The sequence below is a fragment of the Peromyscus californicus genome, unplaced genomic scaffold (assembly GCF_007827085.1).
Source record: "Peromyscus californicus insignis strain IS unplaced genomic scaffold, ASM782708v3 Scaffold_6__1_contigs__length_162567912, whole genome shotgun sequence".
Taxonomy (NCBI): Eukaryota; Metazoa; Chordata; class Mammalia; order Rodentia; family Cricetidae; genus Peromyscus; species Peromyscus californicus.
This window is the reverse complement of record NW_026294584.1, coordinates 133,350,877-133,362,501: the sequence shown is the minus strand read 5'-3', so window position 1 is coordinate 133,362,501 and position 11,625 is coordinate 133,350,877. Positions and strand designations below refer to the sequence as shown.

Genomic DNA, 11,625 nt, shown 5'->3' with positions numbered 1-11,625 from the left:
TTGTTGGTTGATGTGGGAGGGTACAGCCCAATGCAAGTGGTGTCACCCATGGGCAGATGGTCCTGGGTTCTATAAGAAAGCAGGCTGAGCATGCCATGAGGATCAAGCCAGTAAGCAGCACTCCTCCATGGTTTCTGCTTCAGCTCCTGCCTCCAGGTTCCTACCTTGAGTTCCAACTGTGGCTTCCCTAGATAATGGACTCCAACCTGAAAGCTGAATAAACCCTTTCCTCTCAAGTTGCATTTGGTCATAGTGTTTCATGATAGCAATAGAAACCCTAAGACACAAACATAACAAATACCATATCTTAAAAAAAATAGACATCGCTTTTAAATGGCAAAACACAAATAATATTTCATTTAAAATCAGGAAAGAAAAGCTTGACAATTATTCTAATTAATATACAAAATTAAGTAAATATAAATAATTTTAATTTGTTTAAATAGTATTTAAGGTTATTAAGTAAGGACATTAATAGCATATACAGTTGAAGATTTTGTAAAACTACTTTTTTTTTTTTTTTGGTTTTCAAGGCAGGGTTTCTCTGTGTAGTTTTGGTGCCTGTCCTGGAATTTGCTCTGTAGACCAGGCTGACCTCAAACTCACAGAGATCCACCTGCTTCTGCCTCCCAAGTGCTGGGATTAAAGGTGTGTGCCACCACCGCCTGGCAAAAACTACCATTCTTAATTATGCAATTATTCACCTAGAAAACCCGACTACTATAAAAATTATCACAAAATTCTTAACTTACAATGGGATATAGGTAAAAGATAAAATTAACAGCTTCATTCACATTAGTAAAATTTCTCAGGAAAGGCCATCAGGGGCTAGTGAGATGACTCAGTGAGTGAAGGCATTTGCTGCTAAGCCTGATGGTGATCTGAGCTCACAAAGTAAAGAAATAAATTTGATAAAAATGGGGAGCTTCTTTAACAATGGTAAAAACAGCATCTAGAAGAAATAAAAGTATAAAAACACAAATCAAGGTCTCAACAAATAGAAAATGTTCCTGGAGAAAAAGACTTGATGGCTTGAAATATATATATATATATATATATATATATATATATATATATATATATATATATATATATATATATATATATATATATATATATATATATATATATATTGGGGACTGTGGATGTAGCTGAGTTGGTAGAGTGCTTGTCCTGGGTTCCACCTCCAACATAACGTAAGCTAGACATTGTAATTCATGCCTATAATCCTAGCACTGGGAAGGTCAGGCAGGAGGATCACAAGTTCAGGGTCTTTCTCAGTTACATAGCTAGTTAAATGGCCAGCCTGGGGTAGGAGACTCTACCTAACAACAACAAAAAAAAAGTGATAATTGTACTTCAATACAAATTTAATAACTAGCAAACTAGTCTATTATTTTAAATCTTTTTTGAGAATTTCATATTGTACTGTATTACATCATTTTTACCTCCTCCCTCCTCCCTCCAATTCCGCCCATGTCCCCCTCACTGTTCCAAATTCATGACCTTGTCTACTTTAATTATTAATTATTATTACATACACACACATGCATGTATATGCATATATATATGTCCTGATGAGTTCATTTGGTGCTGCTTGTATTTAGGGCTAACCCCTTGAGATTAGATAAGCTACCAGGGCTTGTTCCTGAAAGAGACGGATTCTTCCTGTCTCAGCAGCCATTAATTGCCTATAGCTGTTCATCTAGGAGTGAGACCTTATGGGATTTACCCTACCCCATTGGTGTATCAATTAGTGGTGTCATTATGCAGTTCTTGTGTAGACTACCTGTAGCAGGAATCTTAATTGGTCTTAATAAAAACTCTGAGTCAGATATCAGGGTGAAAGCTGAAAGGTCAGAGAAGCAACAGCCACTAGAGAAACTTCTTACGTCTACCGAATCCTCAGCCTGAACAAGACCTGAGCTCCTGTCTCCTCCCTTCTTATATTCCTCTCTCTGCCCAGCCATATCACTTCCTGTCTCCACCTTCCTAGTGCTGGGATTAAAGGTGTGTGTGCCACCACTGCCTGGCCTCTATGGCTAATTAGTAGCTTAGCTCTGCACTCTGATCTTCGGACAAGTCTTATTTGGTAGATCACAAACAAAATATTACCACAACAAGTACCTTGATGAGATTTTAGGATGCAGCTTCCCTCTCATAGACAGAGGACATTAGCGGCAGGTGTGCTGGTCCCCTTGTTCTAACAGTCATTCCAGCCCCTCTTCCAAACTGTTCTCTGAGACTTGGGAGTAGAGGTTTTGTTGTCGATGTGTCAGTTGGGGCTTGGACACCTTATGGTCTTCTATTGCCACTTTCCTTAACTAGTATTATTGCACTTTCCTTACCTAGTATTATTTCTAACTTAAATTTAATTTCATATTTGAGATTTATTTTTGTTTTATGTGCATGAGTGTTTTGTTCACATGTATGTCTGTGCAGTGCCCATGGAAGACAGAAGAGGACACAGGATCCCTGGAAATGGTATTACAGACCATTGCTAGCCATCATCATGTGGGTGCTGAGAACTGAATGCAGGTCCTCTGGAAGAGCAGTCAGTGCTCTTATTGGCTGAGCCATATCTCTAACCCCCTCTACCTGTATTGTAAATACTTACCCTTATACCCATAGATGAGTGTAGCTCTCACTTCTCCTCTGAGAAGCTTCTTTGTGCAGCACATGGAGGATATTACAGAGATCCACAACTGGTCAAAAAGCAGAGAACAAGTAGCAGATAGCAAAAGATTCAGAGCAAAGCCCAGAGAAGTGTAATAGAGTAATAGAAGGCAGGAGCAGTGGTTTACACCCATACCACCAACATTCCAGGACAAAGGCAGGAGAATCACTGTAGGTTCAAGGACAGCTCAGGCTAGATTGAGACACTCCTTCCCCCACATCCCCACAAACACACAACTACTGCAAAAGATAAGCAGTAATAGAACTTTATTGTGTGATATTTTGATTGCGTTCTGGCAAATAAAGCTTTCTTGGAGTCCGAGGGTGGAGCTAGCCACTAGCTCACTATAGCGATTCAGAGGTCTGTAGACAAAGAGGAGTTAGGAAGTGGTAAGGTGGGGCTGAGAGAGGATCTTGGCCCTTTTGGATGGAGGAACGGAAGAGATAGGAATCAGCTGGCAGCTGCTCCCTGTTCTCTGATTTTTCAGGTTCTTACCTGAATATTTGACTCCCAATTTCTCATTGATAAAGGTGGATTAGATTAACGCTTCATCTAGCATACAAATTTTGGGGCATAAATTCATGAAACAGCTGCTTGTGGCTTTGCAGTCACCAGCACCTGCCAGAGTCACATCGACGATGGCTGGTTTTTCCCTTTCTTCCCCAAGCCCTGTGAGCAAGTCTGGGATTTTCCTGTTGCAGCCTCTCTACAGCAATCTCCACAAGCCCCAAACTCCACATGCACCTGGGCTCCAAATGACCCCCATTCAGGTTGAACAAAAACAGGGCACAACAGCCACTGATCTTTCAAAGGTACCAACAACCCTACCTTTAAAATGGTTAACTGACAAACCTGTCTGGGTGGAACAATGACCTTTGATATCAGAAAAATTACAGGTCTTAGAACAGTTGGTACAGGAGTAGCTAAATGCTCAACATATGGAAGAATTGATCAGTCCTTGGGATTCTCCTGTATTTGTTATTAAAAAGAAATCTGGAGAATGGACAATGGTAACAGATCTAAGAGCTATTAATAAGATGATTCAACCAATGGATTCTTTACAGCCAGGGATTCCCTTGCCTTCTCTATTACCTAAAGGATGGTTTATTATAGTGGTTGATTTAAAAAAACTGTTTCTTCACTCTACCTTTATAAGAATAGGATAGAGAAAAATTTGTCTTCACAGTGACTACTTACAATAATTCTCAGCCCATTAAAAGATATCAGTAGAAAGTTCTCCCACAAGGAATGTTCAACAGCCTCATCCTGTGTGAATATTTTGTACAACAGCTGTTGGAAATGATTTGTAAACAGTTTCTTCAATCTATTATTTACCATTATATGGGTAATATCTTACTAGCTGATTCAAATGTAGATACCTTAGAAAAAATGTTTGAAGAAGTAAAGAAAATTTCACCTTCTTGGGGATTACAAATTGCTCCTGAAAAAATACAATGATGAGATTCTATTAATTACCTAGGTTATAAGATAGGTTTACAAAAAATTCAACCACAGAAGATACAAATCAAGAGAGATCAATTACAAACTCTTAGTGATTTTCAAAATTTGCTGAGAGATATTAACTGGCTATGGCTCACAATTGGTTTGAAGACTCAAGAAATAAGTAATTTATTTTAAATCTTACAAGGTGATAAGGACTTAAATAGTCCAAGAAAATGATAAGTTGAGGATGAGAGAGAATTGGCTTTGGTGGAAAAGAAATTACAGGATGCACATGTGCATCATTTGGATCTAGAGCTTGATTGTATTCTGGTTATTTTACTTTCTACACATTCCCCTACTGGAATTTTAATGCAGAGAGAAGGTGTGTTTTTACCACACAAAAAGAGTAAGAAATTAAAGACCTATGTAGAAAAGGTTTCTGAGTTGATTCTAAAAGGAAAATTGAGGATTCATCAATTAGCAGGAACAGACCCAGCAGAAACTGTAGTACCTTTTAGTAATGCTGAAATTTCCTCTTTATGGGCAGAAAATGAACATTGGCAAAGAGCTTGCAGTAATTTTTTGGGAGAGATTAACAAATATCCCAAAAGTAAGAGACTTCAGTTTATAAAGAGAACTAACTGGATCCTTTCTCACATTATATGGGGAACACCAATTTCTGAAGCCCCTACATTCTATACTAATGCACATAAAACAGGAAAGGCAGGGTATAAGTTAGGAAATTTAAGTAAAGTGGCTCAAAGCCCTTATGATTCTGTTCAAAAGTCAGAATTACATGCTATTTTTATGGTGTTATTAGATTTTCCAGAACCTCTTAATATAGTTACTGACTCTCAATATGCACAAAGAGTTGTTTTACATATCAAAACTGCTGAATTTATTCTAGATGATTCATACTTGACTTTTTTATTTATTCAGTTACAAGAAATAATCAGAAATAGAAATTATCCCTTATATATAACACATATTAGATCCCATTGGGTCTACCAGGCCCTCTAGCACATGGTAATGATGAAGCTGATCAATTATTGGTAGGCCAGAAGCCTCAGAATTTCATAAGAAACACCATGTCAATAGCAAGGATTTGAAAATAGATTTTTCTATCACTTGGCAATGAGCCAAGGAAATTATAAGGAAATGTCCTACTTGTTCTCTGTATAACCAAACTCCACTACCTGCAGGAAGTAACCCAAAGGGTACTCAAAGAAATAAAATTTGGAAAATGGATATATTTCATTGTGCAATATATTTTCATTTGGAAAATTAAAATATGTACCCAATACCATAGATACATATTCAGAATTTCAATGGGCAACTGCTTTGAGTTCTAAAAAGTCTGATTCTGTAATCACACATTTGTTAGAAGTTATGGCCATCATAGGGATAGTTGTAGAAATTAGGACTGACAATGTTCCAGCATATGTCTCTAGTAAAAAATGGAACAGTTTTTTGCTTATTACAACATAAAGCATATTACAGCTATACCACACAATCCTACAGGGCAAGCAGTTATAGAAAGATCTAATCGAACTCTAAAATATATGCTTAATAAACCAAAAAATGGAGTAAAGACCCCCCAGAGATAGATTGCACAATGCTTTATTAACTTTAAGTTTTCTAAATGCTAATGAGAAAGGAATGATAGCTGTGGATAGACATTGGATAATAGAAAAAAACTACAGAATTAAATCAGTCTCTATACTTTAAAGATGTGTTGACCTCAGAATGGAAACCAGGATATGTGTTACATTGGGGAAGAGTTTTTATTTTTGTTTCCACAGGAAAAGAAAAACTATGGATACCATCAAAATTAATAAAGATTGGATGTGAAGAAGAGAGATCTCTTGATTAGAAGAGGTGATAGTTCATCAAACAGTGCAACAATTCAATCTAAACTAACTTAATAAGACTAAAAAATGCTTTTCATTTGATCAGATATAACTTGCCAAAAGGGAAACTGCTGTGGATATCGTTCTGTATAAATAAAGCACTGATTGGTCAGTGGCCAGGCAGGAAGTATAGGTGGGACAAGGAGAGAGGAGAATTCTGGGAAGCGGAAGGCTGAGGGAGACACTGCCAGCTTGGCGATGACAAGCAGCATGTGAAGATGCCGGTAAGCCACGAGCCACGTGGCAAGGTATAGATTTATAGAAATGGATTAATTTAAGATATAAGTACAGTTAGCAAAAAGCAGAAAGCCTGCCACGGCCATACATTGTAAGCAATATAAGTCTCTGTGTTTACTTGGTTGGGTCTAAGTGGGCTGTCGGACTGCCGGGGCTCAGCGGGACCCTGAGGGAAGCTCTCCAGCGACAGGAAACTCCCCAAAGTTAGGCTTGGGACAGGGTTGTTTTTTTTTTTTGTCTTTCCAGGAGAACGAAGGCATCCAGCTAAGGAATCTGAAGACCACTGGACAAATTAGACATCTGAAGTAGAAGGGTAAATTATCCAGAGAAAATGTGCCAAGAAAAAGAGTAAATTGGCCTACTGACATATCACATTTCCAACAGGATAAAATTTCATAAATCTTCCCAAATGTTTCTGCTGTTTGCTACAGACATATAATGCAAATAATCTTTTTATAGTCCAAGTTCAATCAAAATTTAAAGCTGGCTTTGGAGTAGGAGTATGGCTCTCTCCTTCTCTAAACCCAAGCACGCTTGTTATTGCAAAATCCAAAATCTCTGTCTCATGTCAGAAGATCCAAAATTAAGTAACTATTTTTTTTTTTCAAGACAGGGTTTCTCTGTGTAGCTTTGGTGCCTTTCCTGGAATTCACTCTGAAGCCCAGGCTGGCCTCAAACTCACAGAGATCCACCTGGTTCTGCCTCCCAAATGCTGGGATTAAAGGTGTGTGCCACCGCTGCCTGGCTCTTAAGTGACTGTTCTATTGCCATTTTGACTCTTTAAAAGTTTTCTTAAGCTCTAAATATTATCTCCAAATTTATAAGATATATATATATATATATAATTATAATTTTTTGTCATGATATTAATGGTCATATAGAGTACCAACTAATTCTAGAAAAAGGCTTCATCTAGTTTCCTATACATGATTTCAGGTTTGAGTCTCTACCAGGTAACTAGGAATTAAGTTTTGTACTCTGAATGTACATAACAAATTATGGTCCTCTAACCTCTTCAAGATCTGATGCATATGACATTTAAAATGTTTACATTTTCTGCAGTGAACCATGACCATGCCTGACAGCAATCTTTGAAGTCTCCAAAAGAAGGATGGGGCCCTACAACAATGATTCCACTGGAACTGTGGTACTAAGCTGACAAACACCACCCTAAAGTCAGCTTTGGACTACAAACTGCTCAGGACAATTTCAAGGTGGCTAGCTGAGATGGCCCAGGCCCACAGACTACTCTAGCTAGGATTTGAGACAAACTCTGCATTTTCCCATTACATAGAAATTAGACAACAAATGATACAGCTGGCTCTCCCAGGAATTTGCAATTATCCCAAGTTTTTTTCAGGGTCTCCTAAAGATGCCATCACACCCAGACAGCAGGAAGTAATTTTAAGAACATGACACCCACATTCTCAAGAGGTGGGGTGGATGGTTTCTGGTTTTTTGGTGGGCTATGGATACTTGTCATTGTTGGGGGCGGTTGGTTACAAGTTGTCACTGGTAATAGGAAAAAACTTGAACAAAGGAGATTAGCTTCAGGGATCTTGTTTTGAAAAGAAATAGGGATGAAAGGATAAAAGGGTAGATTATTAAATCTACTTTTAAACCAAAAAGCAAGTACTAGTCTTAAATATTTTATATTGGTATGGATTTTTGTATATGGATACAAATTTGAGATTATTTTTGTAAGAACATACCATACACACATTTCTACTCTTGTTCAAGGTATTGTACCTATACAGTTCATTGAACAATGTAATATATTTCTAGTCCTTGAAAGCTATTATTACAAATGATTTAGGATAATAAAAAATGCAGGTTAGTAGGTAGTCACCTATTACAATCACCCTTGTAGTCATGTTAGGTATGTTTTTAAGGTCAAACAGAGATATATTTTAGATCGACAAGTGGTCTTCAAACACTTCAGAGATCTACAGAATAAGGCATTTAAGATGTTTTCATGGGGGCTGGAGAGATGGCTCAGCAGTTAGAGCACTGGCTGCTCTTCCGGAGGTTGAGTTCAATTCCCAGCAACCACATGGTGGCTCACAACTGTCAATAGTAGGATCTGATGCCTTCTTCTGTCATGCAGGTGTACATGAAAATAGAGCACTCATATACATAAAATAAATAAATCTTTTTTAAAAAAAGATGTTTTAATAACATAAAATCCTTTTTTTTCTTATGACATTGAGACATATCTGCTCCTGGCAGCACCAATATACTTCAAAGAAGATGATGGGCATTAAAAAAAACTCCATATTCAGTTTACTTTCTTTGTGGCAAAAGTCAGCCACTGGGCAAGAAAGTGGCCTTGCCTCAACTGCTGACAGTATGCTGTCCAAATTGGACAATCAGGACACAAAAGTAATTGACTGCAGAACTTTGCCAAGACAAGGCAGGACAGTCCTTCAAAAATTCTGCTTCACAGAAAAGTCTGTCAGATATTGTAGGCCTGTAGGCCAAAGATGGATGTCCCAACGTTACAGAGGAACCTTGGGTGACTGTCCAGGCAGCCAACTGTTTCTGCTATTTCTTAGTTTTGGAAGTTATTTGTTCTGCAGTTCCTGTTTACTTAGGTAATATTATATCCTTCTCAGGTCTCTGATGGAGCTGAAGACTAGGCAGTTATAGTTTTCTTTGTTACCAAATTCTTAAAAGAAATTCACGAAACAGGTGTAAACTGTATAGGGTTGAGAGACATAAAAGGATAGGTTTTGGTTGGTAATCCAAGTTAGGATAAAAAGTGAATTAGGTACAACTTTTTGGACTCACCAAGATAGGATAGGTAATGGACTATTTACTCTGAATTTGCCAAATGCAAATGGACTAGGCATTGTTAATGTATTTATTGCCTATATATATTTGTATATAGTTATTGCACTTATTATATCTAGTTTTACTATGTTAGCTAAAACATTTGCTTTTATTTAGGCAAAAGGGTGGAGTGTTGTGTGATATTTTGATTGTGTTCTGACAAATAAAGCTTCCTTGGAGTCAGAGGGTGGAGCTAGCCACTAGCTGACCATAGGGGTTTGGAAGACTGGAAGACTGTAGACAGAGAGGAGACAGGAAATGGTAAGGCAGGGTTGAGACTATCTCAGCCCTTTTGGATGGAAAAACAGGAGAGGTAGGAAGCAACTGGTGGCTGCTCCCAGTTCTGTGATCTTTCAGGTTCTTATCCCAATATTTGACTTGTGATTTTTTTTATTGATAAAGATTAATTAGATTAATGCTTCAGAACTTACATCAATTTCTATTACAAAAAAAAATAATAAATCCACAATAGTCAAATCATTATGAACGGAGTACAGCATGTAAAATAGATCCATACCGTGTAGTAAAATTCCCAGAAAGAAGCAGTGACCACAAGACTGACTGATCAGAACTACAGCAGTGGAGTTTTGAATGTTGCAAATCTGGAGCCAAATTATATTGAGACATGTTATTCTCCTGTGCATGTGACCTAACCTCTTTATTATATTGAGACATGTTATTCTCCTGTGCATGTGACCTAACCTCTTTATTATATTGAGACATCTTATTCTCCTGTGCATGTGACCTAACCTCTTTATTATATCGAGACATCTTATTCTCCTGTGCATGTGACCTAACCTCTTTATTATATTGAGACATGTTATTCTCCTGTGCATGTGACCTAACCTCTTTATTATATTGAGACATGTTATTCTCCTGTGCATGTGACCTAACCTCTTTATTATATTGAGACATGTTATTCTCCTGTGCATGTGACCTAACCTCTTTATTATATCGAGACATCTTATTCTCCTGTGCATGTGACCTAACCTCTTTGGTACCATTAGGTAGAATCTTTGGGATGTTCAAAGTTCAGACTCCTAGTTCCCATCAATCAAAAGGGTTAAGAAATCCATCAAAAGGCATCTGAAGAGTATAACAAAGTCACCATCACCTCCAGTGTTGCTAAAAATCCTACCAATCTGATGCACCCACCAATGCATTTGAAAAGTATGTAGATTTGTTGTTCTGTTTCTATACAACTTCTTAAAATTGGAACATGGAATGGAATTTAGGATAACGTGAACCGGTGTGGCCATATTTGGCTCCAGAATAAATGATATTTTATTCCCTTTGTCTTAGTTAATGTTTCTATTGCTGGGATGAAACGTCATGACCAAAAAGCAAGTTGGGGAGAAAAGGGTTTATTTGGCTTATGCTTCCATATTGCTGTTCATCACTGAAAGAAGTCAGCACCGGAAGTCAAACAGGTCAGGAACCTAGAGGCAGGAACTGATGCAGAGGCCATGGAGGAGTGCTGCTTACTTACTGGCTTGCTCAGCCTGCTTTCTTATAGAACGTAGGACCACCAGTGCAGGGATGGCACCACCCACACTAGGCTGAGCCCTCCTCCATCAATCACTAATTAAGAAAACGCCTTCTATTATGGAAGCATTTTTTCCACCGAGGTTCTCTCCGTTACGATAACTCTAGTTTGTGTGTCAAGTTGTCCGAGAATAGCCAGCACACCCTCTGAGGTGAACTGTGTTTCTAGACTAACAAAATTATTAAGAATTTAAAATTTCACTGGGAAAACTATTCACTACAAATTACCTTTTCCAAGTCCAAAACCAAAAACTTAAGGTCACATTGCTTCATTCAGGCCCCAAATGCAGACATTTTTACCTTCCATCAACTTGTATAACTCATACACTGTCTTTAGGCTATGAAACACAACCATTTATTCACTAACTCCCAAACTACTCAACGGACTGGTTTGACACAAATCTCTTCCCTTCATCTCCCACACCACAACCCCATCCACGCTGCCTCTAGTTTGGTCCATGGCCCAGTTAAAGGAGTCGCCTGCCTAGAGGCCAATAGGTTTGCTCCCCGAGGACCTTATAGCTGCCACCGAAATCCAAGGCCAAAGCTAAGCAGGGAAGCAGGCTCCAGCTGCTCTTTAAGGTTCTGGGCTCATCTGCAGGCACCGGAAAAGCAGGCGGTCCTGGAGTGCTGGGTCCTCGCTCCACCGGGCCGAGCGCTCCCGTCCCTGCTGGAGCCCTGCGGTGATCTCCCGGAAGCCGAGGCTGGCCCACACCCCACACTAGCTGAGGGTAGACTTGCACCGCCAGGGAGGAGACCTCGGGAGAAAGCCCAGCGTTAGTAATGCCGCTTTGCGGCTACTTGACCTCCGGTAACAGAGGGAGGGCGGAGCCTTGACCCTGCGCATGCGTGCTGGACACTGTTTCCTGCCGGGCCTGTGTGCGCATGCGCGGGGACTAGAAGGCGCGGGTTGCTAGTTTGCAGCTTTGCTTGGTGATTATTGTGCTTTAAAACCCTACCGAGCCATGCAGCGACTTTGCT

At 39.0% G+C, this 11,625-nt stretch overlaps 1 long non-coding RNA gene across 1 annotated transcript; it reads right to left on the bottom strand.

Moving 5' to 3' along the window:
- Positions 1–2,926: 2,926 nt before the first annotated feature.
- On the bottom strand, positions 2,927–11,457 carry LOC128099510 (uncharacterized). The gene is made up of 2 exons (XR_008214556.1): positions 10,090–11,457; positions 2,927–9,753 (listed from the first exon to the last, which is right to left on the bottom strand). It is a non-coding gene; the product is annotated as an uncharacterized LOC128099510 (long non-coding RNA).
- Positions 11,458–11,625: the final 168 nt, after the last annotated feature.